Consider the following 11,618-nt stretch of genomic DNA (forward strand, 5'->3'; position numbering starts at 1 on the left):
TCTACCATAAGGACAATGATGAGACGCCAAAAATTGTGCTTAATGACTATAACTTACCCTGGCTTGATCTGTCATACATCACTAAATGTGTATCATTTAACTTATCGCTCTAAAATATTAAATTAGTTATCAGGGAAATGCAAATTAAAATCACATTGAGATAGCTCTTAACCCCTTTGAAAACAGTCTAAATTGGAAATAATGATGTCCCCAAGGGAAATGAAGATGTGTATAAAAAAAAGAAAATCTTACACAGAAAGATTTATAGAAAAGAATACTTTTTCATAATAGTCCAAGCTGGAAGCAATCCAAATATTCAGCAAGGATAAGTGATAATGATAAACTGAGTGTGATATAACAATACCATGGAACCCTACTGAGTCATCAAAATGGGGAAAGCAAAACTACAGTCACAACCACATAGGCGACCCTTAACAACACACTGAGCTTAAGAGGCACAGAGAAAAGAATATATGCTCCATGTTTTCATCTATGTGAAGTGCAGATGGGATTAAAAAATCCAAGCAACCATTGATTGTAGGATTGTGATGGTGAGGGTTGACTGGGAAGGGACATGGGAGATCTCTTCATCTAAGATGATTGCCTGTATCTTTGTACCAGGGTAAGTTTCTCAGGTGTGTGCAAATATAAAAAACTCATCACACTGCTTTCAATTCTCCATTGTCAAACATCATTCCATTCTCTTGAGGCCAGTTCTTGGAATTGGGCTAGAAGTAGATTCAGCACTGCTCGAGATGAGGAAGTTGATGGCATGTCCACAGTCTGGTCATTAACAGTTAGCATTTTCCCTCTGGTGGCAGTTACAGTATCTGTAAAACAACTGAGGAATGTGCATCAGACACTGAGTCTGTGACTCCATTGTCCTCATCATTAACTGTTTGGTTTTGTATTTGGTGGGGAGGTGGGGGCTGCAGGGTTCTGCTTGGTTCCAGTCAGAGCTAACAAAATCTGTCATAAAGTTTGCTCCTAAATATTTTGACAATTCATTTTATTATTTGAATTTCACTGTCTGTAAATAAAATCTGATTCATTGGACATTTTGCCTTATTGCATGTAATAGGTCTGAATATGTAAATAGGATAGGAAAGCAGTTGAGAGAACCCTGTGATTACGTCCAAAGAAGTATAAGAATATAACTTGAAAATTATTTATTTATTTTAATATCAGAATTTTCTGTATAATATTAATCTGTATCTTATTACAATTACTTTAAGTACCAAAATTTTTAAATGAGAATTAACTCCAAAACATAATCAAATGAAAGATTATATTAGAAGTATCTACAGAAACATGTCTTTATATGTATAATATATATATATACACATAATCAACAAAAGGTATCCATGTTTGACTGACATAATATTGTGAAACTACTTCAAAAAATAGAAAAGGGATTTATTATTATTATTATTATTATTATTATTATTATTATTATTATTATTATTATTACTACTAAATTGAATTTTTGGAGTCTTCTACCTGTAAAGGATATATTCTTTCTCATTATGACAACCTGCCTTTTAATTTAATGACTAGGCATAGATTTACTGAAAAGTACACATTCCTTCTACAAAAATCACTCTGTTTAAAGTCTACGTATCATCCACTGTCATCAAATTATTTTCCTTCCCTCCCCTCAGTACTTCCACATTTTTCTCTATTTCTCTTTCAGCTGCAAACAATTCATCTGTATAAAGATTAAAGGTAGAAACATGATGTAAGATTATAGAAGGAAACATAAAATAACTTTTAACGATGGCAAAAATCACAGTGCTTAATGAATGTACTTTATTACTTTACCAAATATGTGATATTTCAATTTTACCTTCTCATTTTAGGAGGGTAAAAACAAGCATGTTCTCAGACTGTCAAACAATATTTAATACAAAAAAAATTTGTCCTTGATTAATTAATCACTTTCCTTTAAACAAGCATAACATCTGTTTTACCCATTTGTAGAAGTAAAGTTATCTGTTGTCTAACTGGTATGATAAAAGAATCATTCATATTCTTTGAAATTCTTCCACCAAGAGATTTCCTGTGTGACAGGTAATGTTTTTAAAAGACCTTCAATACAGAATGCATTACACTGTATTCAACCCAGCTGTTAACTTGCATTGTTTTCCAACTAAATTACAAACTTCCTAAATCCAGGGACCTAAAATCAGAGACCATTCCTAAAATACAAACTTTCATTATTCATTTCTGTATCATTATTATCTATTTTAGTACCTGGGATATAGTTAATAGTCAATAAATGTTTTTAGTTAAGAAATATTCCTTACCCAAACTATCTTCTAACTACCCAAATTCAATTTCTTTTTTAACTTTGGTCACCTTAGCTTAAATATTATCAATTATGTTTTAAGAAAACAAGTTTCTCTATTTTTAACATAAATAATCTGGGAGTTGAAAGACTGACAGTTTTGTACAGTTTAGTATGCTTACCTATTTTCTTCTAATATCTTGAATTAAATAGAAGGAAGTGGGCATCTTAATGAAATGTATGGTGACGTAAAAAAGTGAACTTTTCAAACGTGTGAATTCAAGCAAGGAGTGGATTTTGTAGGGCTATTTTACTAAGTCAAAAAGAAATTTGAAGTGGGGAAGGGTATAGCTCAGTGGTAGAGCTCTTGCTTAGCATGCCTGAGGTCCTGGGTTCAATCCCCAGTACCTCCATTTAAATAAACAAACAAACAAACCTAATTAACTACCTCCTCCAGAAAAAAAGAAAAATGTTTAAGAAAAGAAATTTGAAGACACAAAGTAACAGGGCAAAACCTAAGCAGTCTGTAAAGGAAAAATAGGAGACCAGTGAAAACGAGCATCCACTATTTGACATTTTTGCCTGGAATTAATGCCATTGTCCCTCACTCCTTTCTACCTCTTCTGCCTCCTGACTCACTACTTACTACTGTATGTAGATTTGTCTTCCTATGTTCATTTTTTATTTTTTCCAGTGAAGCCCCATCCAAATTCTAGCTGCTATAATGCACGTCAATGTTCTAACAAAAGTAAATAAATATAAATTCTCACAAGGGTTGTTAAAAGTATGTTTGTTTCTATACCACATTTTACAATGTAGTGTTGTATTACTTCTAGGGCTTCCCTGAAGTAGTGTTTTTCAAATCTGGCTGCTTATTTCTATAACCAAGGGAGATTTTAAAATGCACTGATATCTACACATCAGTAAATTTTTTTAAAACACTCCTGGTAATTCAAATACACAGCTCTGGCTGAGAGCTACTGCCAAGAATTGACTAAAACAATTGATTCATTTAGAGGGTCTTTCATATATAACTCATAACATCTTTAAAATGAGGCAAGAAAATGATTTGTTAGAATGGTTTCCATATATGAACTGGGATAAAAGCATTTACGATGTTTACTTGAAAGGAAGAATGAAATATCAATTTCTAAAACAAAGATTTCAGGGAATTTGCTTCCTATTTTTTAAAAATCTTTTTAAAATCAAAGATCTTCCATTTGTCCTCTTCTCTCTCTAATTTCCCCTCCCCAAATAGCACGGAAGGTACAAGGCAGCAATCTATTTTTACTTTAATATTTGTGGAATTCTTAAAAACATAACCTATAAGAAAAGTGGTACTTAATGTTGCAAAGCATTCTTGTAAAAATGCAATATTTATATTTGAATGACTTTAATGTGGAAAAGAACTTTTATTTTTAAATGCCTTAAAAGGGAAATCTATTTGATAAATTCAAGTTCTGAAAAACAGAAATTGAAAAGAAAAGTGATCATAAGAAATGCATGTGATACAGAAACACTTTTTAATACCTTTTTCTCTTTTTCTTAACACAGATTTTCCCAGGGCTAAGGTTCTACTTTCCCCAGGGCTAAAATGACTTGACATCTCAATTTGGCCTGGAAAGCTGAAGTTTTTACATCCTATACTTTAGGAAATGTCCAGGTCAGAGCAACTTACTCCAGAAATAAGGACTGTATGTATCTTTTTGGTGAGATAACTAAGATGACCTCATTTTGTGCTATTTCACAGTGTGATTCATGATTCCTTGTACTTTGCCATAAAATGTTTAATGTCCCTTCTAGGGCACATTCAGTCCCAAAAGTTTGATTTTATTTTCTGTGATGGAATCCTGGATTTTAGAAAAATTCAGAATTTAAAGACACTTCTTTATTCTGTCCTTATATCAAGCCACATGCTTAACTCAGAAGATAGATATTTAAGAAATAGATTCACGTAATTTGCTAGTTACTGTTTCAGGAAGCCTGTTTTCCCTGACGAGAGCCTTTACTCTCAATTCCTTCTGATACGTGGAAGTGAAGGACTAGGCCTTATTTAATTGATTTGCTAAGACCTCCACATTTTGGTGAATTAACCGGGCACCCTGAGAAATAGATAAGGAGTGACTTTGGGGGAACAGTGTTACATACAAAGATTAAAGGTCCTTATCCATCACTAGAGATGGTTATACATGTGTGCTAAATGAGTTTAAGCTTGGTGGTTTATGGTTAGTATCTACTGGCTACCTTTTTTTTGAATGATTGATTGACTAGTTTTAATAGTTGAGCAAACATCTAAGTGACCAAGGACCAGCTGCTTTGGCAAGAATTTGTGAATCTGATTCTGACTATCCCTAATCAAGTTCTACTGAAGTGGGGATTCAATGATAAGGAAGAGAGAATCTTTATGTATCTAAGCCCCTTGGATATCTACGGACTTGGTTTTTCAGTGAACAGTGCAATAAGCCATGTTCCATTTGGAGTTTCCTACAGTTTTGGCACGTGCTGTCAGACAAGCAGCCCCAAACTTACTTAATCGCTATGTTTTTTTTGACTGTTTACAAGACTGTATGGTCAGGCCACTCACGATGGCTCTTCTCTTGCTCTCTGTACATCCCCTGCTAGACCTGTGCCTGCTTCACCTCCACCCTACTCACTATCCTTCCTACATTCTCGCCTCAGGCCCGAGCTAAGGATTGTTCTTATCAAAGGGGACGGTGCGGGGCGTGCCCCTCTGCTGGTTTCCCAGGTAACCAGGGAGCTAACCTGATGTCAGTTTCCCCTGTAACTGCTAACCTCCCCATGTCCCTGGGAGCTCAGACTGCTGCGCTATCTTGCCGGTCATCCACTGCACAGGGTTGGGCGGCGCTCCAGGTCCACACTTCAGACATGTAAGCTCCCCTTATCTATTAAACTACTGATGTCTGTGTCACTGACTCCAGGCTCTTTCTTTGGTCTTGAAGCTGGGCGAGTACAAGCCTTGTAGGCATGTGGGGTGTAGCCCAAATAGGAACAAAGGAAGGAACTGTGAATAAACTAACCTCTTGGATCCATGTGGCTTTTTTCATAGGCAACAAATGTTTCAGCACTCATGTGATCTGTAATTTACCAGCCTTATAAGCTCTGGATATGACTTTAGGTGGCAGACATTAAAACTCTTTTCACCCATAGAAAGAAAAAGTAGTACATTTTATGAACAGGAGAAAAAAATGTAAGCAATGGAGTCCATCTGGAATATGTGATATTATTTGGTGGAAATAGAAAAACAACTTGTGGAAACTATTTCAAAGTAAAGACTTGAAAGGAAAATTTTAAGACATGTCTAAAATAATCTTGAAATCAATTTTGTACCAGAAATCAAGAAAGAATTGGGGTCATTTGAATTTAAAATGTCATTATAGTATCGGAATGGAAAGGAAGAGAGAATAAAATACAAATAAAATTCAGTTTTACACTTATTCATCTGTGTTAAATTTAAAAATCTCGAGGGAGGGTAATAGCTCAGTGGTAGAGTGCCTGCTTAGCATGCATGAGGTCCTGGGTTCAACCCCCACTACTTCCATTAAAAAAAAACTTTAAAAATCTGAGAACACAACTATTGGGGTGGCTGTGGGTAAAAAAGTTTTCTTGATATTAAATGTATAAACTACTTTGGAAAAAAAAAAAACTGGCATTTATATTGTTAGGTTTGTTACTCCCGAAAAAGGAAAAGACCCCAGTTTTTGTTATACTCAAAAGATAAGTTTACAGTCGGCAGATGGTATATTGTGTAGAGAAGGATTTTAAAAGATTTATTTAGAAAAGAAGAAGTACACCTCCAAGAACAGGAGGTGGGCTGATCCACGGGGGAAACGCAGTGGTCTCTGTCTGCCCTTTCTCTTACACCTGCTTACAGGTGATTTTTTGTTGGATTGACGGCTCTAGTCCCCGGAATGCTTAGTCCTGTTTGGCCCCTTTGCGCATGTCCTTACTTATGGTGTACACAGAAAAATCCATGGCGGGGCCTAAACTGCAATGCTAATTATAACAGAATGAACGTTGGCTCATGTTACCTCGTAGTTGTGGCTATTGGATTTTAACCAGTTTCTTACTCATTTAGAAGAAGTAAAACTCCATTATGCTGGAGGCGGGCACCGCACCATCTTCTGGACCGTCTTCCATCTCCTCCACCTATCCGCCCAGTGTTATATACTCAAGAACAGCTTCAATATCTGTGTGCCTGAGGCATCTAAAGAGTCAGATCACTGAATAATATTGTGTTTGAATAACATACTGGAGCCAACCCAGACACTGATCCAGTGGGTAACTGTAATGTAGAAAATGTACACAGTTAGTTACACAGCTGTGAAAATGAAGGGACCACCTAAATGAATATTAGTAACAAATATTGGGTCAAGAAAGCAAGTCCCAGAAGGCTATTAATAGGAGACAATTTTATATAACATTTAAATATAAGTAAAATACTATATTTTACATATGTATAGATAGACAAAAAAAAATAAAGCAGGGTGTGGTAAGCCTCAAATTCAAAGTAGGAATTACTTTTAAGAGCAATAGGAGTGGAACCAGCAGATAAACAAGCATTACTGATGTTAATTCATCCTCATCTTTGGCAACGGATTTGTGGCTGTTCAACCTACTATAAAAATAAATATTTTAAGAAAATAATTAATAATAATAAATGTACATGTCTGTACCAATGAAGTTAGTGTGTAACAAACCAGGAATTTTGATCAAGCCAATTGTTTGCACTTGAGTTCCAAAAGACAAGGGGGAGGGGCAAACACAAAAGAAACAGAAAAAAAAGAAAAAAGGAAAAAGAGTTTAAATTAACCAGGCAGTAGTTTGAAGATTAAATAATATGTGAGCAGTGTTGCAGATGGAAAGAACAATATTTGATTAGGAAATGATGGAAAACACATAACACAGTTTCTGTGTATCAGATACCGTGCTACATTTGTATATGCGTATTAACTTACATGCATTACAACTCCCTCCTCCCCCATTTTACTGGAGGAAACCTGAGCATAGAAAGTTCACATGACTAGGAAGTGGGAGAGTTTGTGCACTTCACCAGTCACAAGACAACAGCTGCTGGATGGTGTTATGGAAAAATAAAAATCTTAGCAGACAAAGATAAAATAGAAGGAAAGAATACTAACATCCAGTACGGTTGGTCAGCCTTTCATAAAGAGACAACTGAGAAGCCATTCAGAATCTAGGGTCTTAATCAAACCCTCCTGAAATGATTAGAAGAGTAATAGAAGAGAAAAAAAAAAAGATCAGAGCATAGCCCTTAACTTCAGATAGGCATTGCTGTCGTAGGAGAATATACATTCAGTGCATCCAAAATCCATGGGTGACCAGGCTCTAGGGAAGGACACGTGCAAAGATACTGACGCTCCCTCTCCAGGCTCGCAGGGGCTCTGCCTCCAGAAGTCACAGTTCAGGAACCTGCAGAAGCAGATTCTTCAGCCTTGTTTAATTTCCACGTTATCTGTGAATTTCTCATATTTCCTTCTGATACTGATTTCTCATTTGATTCCATCATGGTTGAAGAATATACTTTGTATGATTTCTTAAATTTATGAGGACTTATTTTACAGTTTAGTATATGGTCTACCCTAGAGAATGTTCCACATGCACCAGGGAAATAAATGTGTTGACACAGGTAGGTTTCTTAAGGTTAGAGATTTCATGCTAAAAGGCAGAAACAAAGCCCAAAATACTTACTCCCAAAAGATGTGGGGAAGGGGATACTGTGTCACTCAACAAGGGCCAGGAGGACAGGACTCCAGGGGGAAGGACAAGTTAGAAGGGTTTGGATTTGCTACGATTTGATGACTTTTCCAGAAGGCACAAGTGTAGCATACGCCTCTCTCTGAAAAGAGATGTCCCTCCTTCCCATGGTAATTGGATGATGCTGTAATGAACTGTTTGGTGTGCAAGGCCTTTAGATAAAAAGCAAGCACAAAGGTAGAGATGACTGAACAACCGACCCAGGAGGGCTGGCATGCTGGGGTGAGGGGGGTGCTACATTTATCACCACCTTTTGGAACACTGAGCCTTTGCTTTCATCTTTGGCACCAAAAATGAGGATCAGGATTCAGCAATGAGTTTGGTGAGCTTCAGTTTGTTTGGGAAATCAACTGTTGTAGCAGAGTTTGCTGGTACTTTTTAAATTCAGTAAAATTTAAGTGCAGGGTATCTGAGAGTACTAAAGCCAGCTTAATTCATGCTTTTTCAAGGGCCTTTTGGGGGCAAACACTAATCTGCCCACCAATGGGAGATTAACCCATCCTGATAGGTTAAGGGCTTGTTGGTTAAACCCAATGCATTAAAAGAGAAAAACCTTGGGGATTATAAGAAGCATTTCCATTTCCGTGTTATCAGTTTTCATGTGGTGGGATTCCCATGAGTAATATCGATGACCTCTCTCCTCACTACCTATTTACTTTTCTCTCTGAAGGGTGAAGGATAACCTCCTTGGCTCTACTTCCACTAGTATCAGAAGCTGAGAGTATGATAACTTTAACTAAAGCAGTACCTAACTTTACTGTACCTAAAGCAGGAGTGCTGTAAATCATAATGACATTCAAAACTTTAGCTTCTAAATTAATATTTTAATATCATTTTTTGAGCTCCACAATATTTAAATTACCATCAGTGCCACTTCTGGGTATACAACTAACAGAATGGAAAACTAGATATTTGTACAACCATGTTCATTGCAGGATTATTTACAGCAGCCAAAATGTGGAGGCAACCTGGGTATCCATGATTGGATAAATGCATAAACAAAATTTATGTGTGTGTTTGTATATGTGTGTGTGTATACACACATATATATAGACACGTGTGTGTGTGTGTATAGGTTATTATTTAGCCTTTAAAAGGATGGAAATTTTGACCTATGCTAAAACATAGATGAATCTAAGACATCATGGTAAGTGAAATAAGCAAGTCACAAAAGGACAAAAACTATAATGAATCCACTCATATCAGGTATTTAGACTTGTCAAATTCATAGAAATAAAAGTAAAATGGAGGTTTCTTGGAGCTGAGAGAAGCTGGGAATAGAGTTATCATTTAAAGGATACATAGCTTCCATCTGGGAAGATGAAAAAAGGTCTCGAAGTGGACGGTGGTGATGATAGCACAAAAATGTGAATGTCGTTTAATACCACTGAACTGTACACTTAAAAATGGCTAAAATGGAAAAGTTGATGTTATATATATTTTACCACAAAAATTAATCAAGTAACTCATTTTTAAACCTTATTGGATGAAGCAATAAATGGATGTTCTAACATATTACTATGTGAAGGCTCTGAAATCATCAGTTTGGAGCTTTTGTTGCAAACATTGTAAGTTCATCCTATGTAGTCATTTCCTTCTGAGAACTTTCTCCCAAAAAAGCCTTTTGAGGGGTAAGTCCTTTGTGAGGCTGGGATTTCATTGTCTTTTGTTTGTAACATGAAAAGGAAAAAAAAAAAGCAGCACTACCATGTAACTTGTTTATTTCTAAAAAGTAAGTAACCAACATATTCCAGTAATTCTGCAAAGTTAACTTTTTAAAGCACCTTCCAGTAAAAGTTTAAATGATTCACACTTAAATACAAAGGTAAGAAATAAGCTCTATGTGGTATATTTATACAATGAATAGTACTCAGCCATAAAAAATAATAAAATAATGCCATTTTCAGCAACATGGATGGACTTGAAGATTGTCATTCTAAGTGAAGGAAGCCAGAAAGAGAAAGAAAAATACCATCCACGTGATATCACTTATATGTAGAATCTAAAAAAAAAAAAGACAAGCAAACTTATTTACAAAACAGAAACAGACTCACGGACATAGAAAACAAACTTACAGTTACCGGGGGGAAAGCAGGTGGGAAGGAATAAATTGGGAGTTCAAGATTTGCAGATACTAACTAGTATATATAAAATAGATAAACAACAAGTTCATACTGTACAGCACAGGGAACTATATTCAATATCTTGTAGTAACTTATGGTGAAAAAGAATATGAAAACAAATATGTGTATGTTCATGTATGACTGAAGCATTATGCTGTACACCAAAAATTGGCACAGCATTGTAAACTGACTATGTTTCAATAAAATTTTTTAAATAAATAAATAAATAAGCTCTATGGAATTTTTCTCATGTTTTACCCCTCATACAAGTTTTACTTCAAAACACACATATATTTCTCTTACCAGCATTGGATTTCAACCATAATGAAACTGATACAGCCAAACATAACTCTAAGCAGAATTTTTCAAAACAAATCCACAGGTTAGTATTTACTAAAAGATTAGTTTGATGTGAACAAAATAAAACTAAGACTTTATCAACTCAATCATAAATAAGAGTAGTCAATGAGATTTAGTTTAGTTTTTTTTTTAACCTCATGAAAGTTTTGAATTAAACAGGGGAGATGTTTGACAATACATTAAATATGATACACTCCAAAACTACATTTTAACTTTATAAACATTATTTCTGTGGCTGTATGTATTTATGTGTGAGTTTATGCATGTGTGTATGTTTGTGTGTCTCTGTGTGTATATCTCCAAAATTTAACCTAAAATTGTTATCTTCAACTCTATCAAATGGGACAAAAGAGACACGCTATTTTTTAACTCCTGTTTATCTTTCTGAATAAAATGCAGAGATAAGCTGAAGAGATCAGTCTTTTTAAAAAGGGAAAGTAATCCTTTATGCCTCCAAATAAAATTGAATTATAACATTCTTCTTCTCTTTCTAGGTATCTATGTTGCTTAAAGATCGGAAGTTAAATTTAAAAAGTAGGCCGAAGTTTGTATGTAGAAAATGACATTTTCACTGCAATAGTCATCATTATTGTAATGCTTGTAAAGTCCAATCAATGATAAATGTCAAAGTCATAAATGGATATACTGCGTGCTGTATGAGGGCTGGGATACATGGAGAGAAATCTGCTTTGGAAAGGTAAAAAAAAAGAGAAAGAGAAGAAAAATTATAAAATTATGATGGCTTTTCTCTAGGGTATATTCTCTAAAGATAAATGACAAACGTGTGTTTTAAAAGACCAAAATTTTAAAAAGTAGGATAAAGTGGGTTATTTTAATTTGTTTTCTAGATTTTCAACCAGTGTTTCACTGAGTAAGAATCATAGTAACATTTAAAATTGCAGTAAGTCTGTATTTAAGATGTGACAGTGGGAATGCTTGAATTAGAGGAAAGGCAAATAAAATGAAATTGAATGTTAAGCAAAGGTCATCAAAGTGTTTGAGTGTTTACATATGTCAAGAACTTAAATATAGTGTCATATTTAATATTCACA

The 11,618-nt window shown here is 35.0% G+C and overlaps 1 long non-coding RNA gene across 1 annotated transcript; it reads left to right on the forward strand.

The window, feature by feature from the left end:
• The first annotated feature begins 446 nt into the window (after positions 1 to 446).
• LOC140699683 (uncharacterized) lies at positions 447 to 11,102 on the forward strand. The gene is made up of 4 exons (XR_012077960.1): positions 447 to 622; positions 3,842 to 3,981; positions 10,513 to 10,588; positions 11,061 to 11,102. It is a non-coding gene; the product is annotated as an uncharacterized lncRNA (long non-coding RNA).
• The last annotated feature ends 516 nt before the right edge of the window (positions 11,103 to 11,618 follow it).

This window comes from Vicugna pacos, chromosome 1 (assembly GCF_048564905.1).
Source record: "Vicugna pacos chromosome 1, VicPac4, whole genome shotgun sequence".
In the NCBI taxonomy this organism is placed as follows: Eukaryota; Metazoa; Chordata; class Mammalia; order Artiodactyla; family Camelidae; genus Vicugna; species Vicugna pacos.